Genomic DNA, 6,223 nt, shown 5'->3' on the forward strand with positions numbered 1-6,223 from the left:
CAATTTGGCTCTCTAACATCTTCATCCCGGCCTCTCTAGCTTGAGACTCCTTCAGCAACAAATTTTTCAACTCGGCAAATTCGGAACCTTGGGACTGCTGCTGCTGCTGTGGAACATACGGAGGCTTTTGATATGGCTGCTGCTGCTTATGAGGGGGCACATAATTCAGCTGCTGCTGCTGTGGAGGTGGAGTCGGATTTAGGACATTTTGGCTACTCCACCTCAAATTTGGATGGACATTCGGCTCAAAATAAGTGTTTATCTGCCTATAATGTTGAAAGGCAGCACAAGACTCATAAGGATTAGGACAGTTGTCTGAAACATGTCCTTCTCCTCCACATCTCTTGCAGACGAAAGGACCGTGTGAAACAACATTCACATGATAGATCCCTCCTTTTGAAGCTCCTCTCAACTCGTACTTATCAAATCTCGCCGTGAGAGCTTTTAATGCGGCTACAGAAGGGGATTCAGCACTTCTACTTTGATTTCCCCTGGAATTTCCATACTCAGCATTGTGGGTGGCCAAATCATCAATAATTTTCCACCCCTTAATCTCTCCAACATTCTCCTGGAATCTACCATTAGCTGCCGCATCCAGGATAGCCCTCTGATCGTCATAAAGCCCATTATAAAACTGATTGCATAGGCTCCATTTCTCGAACCCATGATGTGGAATAGTTCACACTAGCTTCTTGAAACGGACCCATGCCTCATGAAAATTCTCATCAGGACCCTGTTTAAAGCTCATGATCTGAGCTCTAATGGCATTTGTCTTCGAGGCAGAGAAATATTTCTTATAGAATGCCAGGGCCAGTGACTTTCAATTAGTGATCCCATTAGCAGCTCGATCCAGGTCTCTGTACCACTCCCTTGCAGCATCATGAAGAGAGAATATGAACATGGTCTCCATCACCTGGTCCTGGGTCACACCGGTTGGTGGGGGTATGGAACAGCAATAATCAATGAAAGTCTCCATATGCTTAGCTGCTTCTTCATTTGCAGCTCCCCCAAATTGGTTTCTCTCAACCAAGTTGATATAGGACGGCTTCGGCTTAAATTTCCTATCCGTCCCTGGTAATGCGAATCCCTTATAGAGATTCTCAGTTGTCGGCTCAGAGTGACTGGCTATACTCACTTCTTCAGCCATGTCTGGAGATGTGACGGTCTCAGTTGATGAAGTAGAGACAGGAGACGAAGGTGGATCCTCCTCAAATAAAGCGTTCTCGTAGTAACTAGACAGAGTACTCAGCTCTTCCTCTGTCGGCAATACTCTAGATGATCGTCTCAACTCACGCAAAGTTTTCTCAATCTCAGGATTGAATGGTAGTAATTCACCACCCTGTGACCTGCGCATAAGAAGAAACTACAAGTAGAATATGAGAATAGTTTAAGGAATAGATGTCCCTTAAACTAATAAAAAGACTAAAAATAAAAACAACTAAAAATTTTAAACAATTGCCTCCCCGACAACGGCGCCAAAATTTGATGCCCGTCGTTGTGTGCACCAAAGATAATATTTATAATACCTATTAAAACTAACAGAAGCTAGTGGTAACAGGGTCGAACCATAGAGAGGCGATGCAATCAATAGTTGTCTGATTTTAGTCTTTAAAGTAACAAGTGTGGGGGTTTGATTTGAATTGGTCTATAGCTAAAGACAATAAAAGAAAAGTAAACTAAATAAACGGATGAAAACAAATATTAAAAGGGTGCTAAGATGGTCGGTTCACTATAGCTTCGGCGGCAGTAAACTAGGTAGGTCTAAAACAAACACGTGAGACGGAAAAATAAGAAGTCCTCTCGGTCCATTCTTACAGGTAGCATCTTTCGATCTCGCTATAGGTCCCTAATATCACTAATACTAACTTTCATCCTGAAAAGTGACTAAAAAGGCTAAATTAACTCATCTCTCGATCTTATTAATTTAGTCGTCTTAATTGGGTAGGCTATCTCCCTTCCCTATCTTTCGATCTTTATTGGATCGGTCAAATCCTAAACATTCAACTAGTCGCGTGCACTCGTGTCGTCAAACATAACAATTTAATTAATTAAAATGAAGGTGATCTCACATGGCCGGTCGATCGACCAGGTAGGCCAGTCGATCGACCAAGGTGCGATTTGGGTCTACTATTCTGATGCCGCCTATTTCTACAGATTCCCTACATCCTAGCACATGGTATTTAGCTACTCATGACTACGACGAAAATAACAATAAGATTAAGGAATAAAACTGCTGAATTCATGATCGAAATAATTAAACAAACAAATAACATAAAACGATAATTTCGGCTTCGGGAAACTAATCTAGCAATTCTATATCTATGAACAAGTAGAGTAATAAAACTGAAATAAGAGCAGAAGAATACCGAGTGGAATAGGAGGAAACCGAAAGTGCGAATGAAACCCTAATATTTCCCTAAAGTTTTCTGATAAAAGACTTGATGAATATCTCAATGAGCAGGTTACATTATATAAAAATATCGCGTAACACTTATTCCTAAACCTAATATACAATGGGCTTTAGAAATCTCGTTCAATTAATTCACGTCAGAATTAACGGTATGGTCGATCGACCATAGCAGCCGGTCTATCGACTGGTCATCGCTGAACAGTAGCTTCTGTAAGTCGTGCAGGGTTGGTCAATCGACCAAGATGGGCAGTCGATCGACAGCTTTAGCTGATGCAGGCCTCTGATAGTCCGCTTCTAATTCTTCATAAAATTATCTTTCAGGCCTCGAAATGCGCACCAAGCTCGTTCCTTAAGTAAATACTTCACGTCAAATGCAATGCAAGATACTCGGGGACGGATTTAGCTCAATATCTACTCATTTCCGCATAAATCTACAATATTACATAAAAATACGAAAGTAGACAAAATGGGGCAAATAGTAGCTTTAAACTACATAATTGAGCTCTGAAATGCGTATAAAATAGGGTGTAAAACATCATATAAAAGACACGCATCAAGTATACACCTCTCGAGAAGACATGCCTCGCTCTGATGTGGGCAACAAAGAAGCTACGCCACTACATGCTTAGCTACTCGGTCAAAGTGTTTTCTAAAAGGTATCCCGTCAAATACCTCTTCGAGAAACCCGTCCTCAATGGACGCTTGGCAAGATGGACCTTAATGCTCTCAGAGTTCGATCTCAAATACGTACCTTTGAAAGTCATAAAGGGACATGTCGTGGCTGAATTCTTCGCAGATAATCCTATCAACGATACGCAAGTAATAGATATATGGTCGTTTCCAGATGAGGATATTTTACAAACCTGTAATACTCCGTATTTTATAATTATATAAATAATATTATATTGTATTTGTATACGATCTATGTATGAGACAGAATAATAATAATAATAATAATAATAATAATAATAATAATAATAATAATAATAATAATAATAATAATAATAAAAGTTTATTATTATTATTATTATTATTATTATTATTATTATTATTATAATTATAATTATAAAATACGGAAACAACCAATTTTATGTAAACGTTTATTTTTCTTTTAATGAAAGTTGCGCGCATCCTTCTATAAAAAATAAATAAATAAATAAAAAATAATAATAATAGAAATAATAATAGAAATAATAATAATGATAATAATAAGTTGTAATAATAATAATAATAATAATAATAATAATAATAATAATAATAATAATAATAATAATAATAATAATAATAATAATAATAATAATAATAATAATACGAGAAACGATACTCAAACATGAGAGATGAGAGGAAGAGAGAAAAAGGAAGAGAAAATGGAGATTTTATCCCTCCGCCTCGAGATCGTAAGGTAAACCATCTCACACTAGTTTTTTATATTATTTTATTTAACCTGATTCGACCTTGACCCGCCACAGACCACCGTTGACCACCCATGGACCCCGTTGACCTTCCAATTAGGGGTTTGACCGAGTATGTATACATGTTCATAGCTATTTTGTGCGACGATCTTAAGAAGAATTTTTAACCCTTGGACCGTGAGTGACTTGGGGTGGCATTGGGTGGGTTTTGTCGAGGGTAGTGAGGAGAAGCTAGTGGTGGTCTTGGTTGGTGGATTGGGTGGCTGTAGGTGTGGAAAATGGGTGGTAAAGGAGGGTTGTACGGACTATTTTGTCTTTGTTGTCATTGTTGTTGTTGTCGCGTTTGGAGCTGTGGTGGTCGTGTGGGTTATTGTTGGTGTCGAATAGGGGCAGGGACACAGTGGTGATGGTTGGTTTTAGCCGTGGTGGCCGGTGGTGGCTGTATGGTGGTGTTAAAGGGAGGGTGTCGTGTGTGGTGTTGGTGTTGTTGTTCGGTGTTGCTTGTTGTTATTGCTTGTTATTGGCGGCTGGTGGTGGCCTCATGGCTGTTGCCTTGGGCGGCTGTGGTGGTGGCCGACCACCATGGTCCGAGGTGGGGGAAGGTGGCCTACGGTGGTGAGCCATGGTGGTGTTCGGGTAGTTTTAAGACGGAATTTGTATAGCTCTAAGACGATGTTTTGTTTATTTAATTATATATTTAATTTAATTAGAGTTTTAGACGGGATTTAATAATTAAATATTGGATATGAGTCGGGATTTGAATAGCTTAATTAATACGGGTTTATATTTAATTAATTAATTCGTATTTAGTTTAATTAGATTAGTTAGTAATTAAATATATTTCATTACTTTAATTAGGTGACGGTTTTATGAAGTGGAATTATTATTGGATCGGGTTTACTTATGGAGCTTGCGAAAAGGTTGGTTTATCCTACTTAGTTTCATTGTTGTATTTATTTACAAAATGAGTCTTTATTATTCATTTGCATTAATCGAGATGCCACAAACCCAAACAGAAAAGGAGGTTAGAGGATTCCTGGGCAAAGTACAGTTCATAAGTCGATTCATATCGAAACTCACTATGATATGCGAACCTATCTTCAAAAAGCTCAAGAAAACGGACCATACCATATGGGACGAAGACTGGCAAAAGGTATTTGACAAGATAAAGGAGATATTGGCCAAACCACCAGTGCTAATGCCTCCCCAACCAGACCCGTTTGAAATCCACTTTATACCTCGGTCAAATCGAAACACAAAGCAGCGTTTGACATAGGTACTAAAGATAAGGAAATCGTCCCTCTTTAGCATCATATCTCTAGAATGACTCTCGTATGCCCTGGATAAGGTCGTCCACTATCCAAAATTTCTGAGTAAGAGGTGAAGGTACGTATTGGGAAGCCCTTTAATCAGACACCTAATCCCGCCTGCGTTTAGCGGCCTCTACTGATCGATCTTGGTTGGTTGAATGTAAAAGTTGATAAAACGGTTTAAATGCATGAATGCGCATCCAATGAGTTAAACCTAACATGTGAGAGCTTTATAAGTCGGTTGATTTAATCCAAGTATCAAGTATAAGATGTCGAGTTGGACTAATGATTGATTTGCAACGGAAATTAAACATCCATTTACCGTATTATGTTTAGGGTGCATAACATGATCCATTTGTCTTAGTAAGGCATTTTCCAAATATGATTTTGAATAGTCATCTGATCCGTCATATATCCGGGTTAACCGGAGTCAGGATCGTCCTAGACTAATGCTGGAAGGGAACAGGCCCTGTACTAGAAGGCTATATGAGGCGCGAGCCAACCGGCGGTGTAAGGGGCCTCCCTCCGGTTTTGAAAATGAGAAATGGAGAGCCTGTTTAGGCAGGGGTTAGCCCACGGTTTATGTGCCGTGTTCTGACCTTTTAGAAAACGTTATAAAACGTGTTGAAAATGGGTATTTTAACCCGGTTTGATTTGAAGGGGTCGTTTAGACCGCATTTGTTGATTTGAAGAACTAGACTCGAATAATCATCATTATTTTGATAAAATTCGGTGTCGGGTTCGATTTGACAAACTTGACATGAATAGTTTTGAAAATGATTATGGACTAATTGTCTTAAGTCCATTTGAATGTAATTAGTCGATACTCATCATCGTACCCGGGTTAAAATCCGGCATGGTATGTAGAACCAAGGATGACTTTGTGTCGGGGACTAATATGTTTGTTTGAAAATGTACGGAAATGAAATAAAAGGCTTTAAAATACCTTTTAAATGTCATTAACCAAATATTATCACCGAAACACGGATTTAACCGTCATGGTACGAGGAACCAAGGGTGAAAAATGTTTTATGGTTAAAACAAGTGAAATAGAATAAAAAGGGTTCGAAAATACTTGAAATGGTGAAAAC

At 38.7% G+C, this 6,223-nt stretch overlaps 1 non-coding gene across 1 annotated transcript; it reads left to right on the top strand.

Annotated features, from left to right (window-relative positions):
* The first annotated feature begins 659 nt into the window (after positions 1 to 659).
* On the top strand, positions 660 to 766 carry LOC141636585 (small nucleolar RNA R71). The gene has a single exon (XR_012541191.1). It is a non-coding gene; the product is annotated as a small nucleolar RNA R71 (small nucleolar RNA).
* The last annotated feature ends 5,457 nt before the right edge of the window (positions 767 to 6,223 follow it).

Source organism: Silene latifolia, chromosome Y, assembly GCF_048544455.1.
Source record: "Silene latifolia isolate original U9 population chromosome Y, ASM4854445v1, whole genome shotgun sequence".
In the NCBI taxonomy this organism is placed as follows: domain Eukaryota; kingdom Viridiplantae; phylum Streptophyta; class Magnoliopsida; order Caryophyllales; family Caryophyllaceae; genus Silene; species Silene latifolia.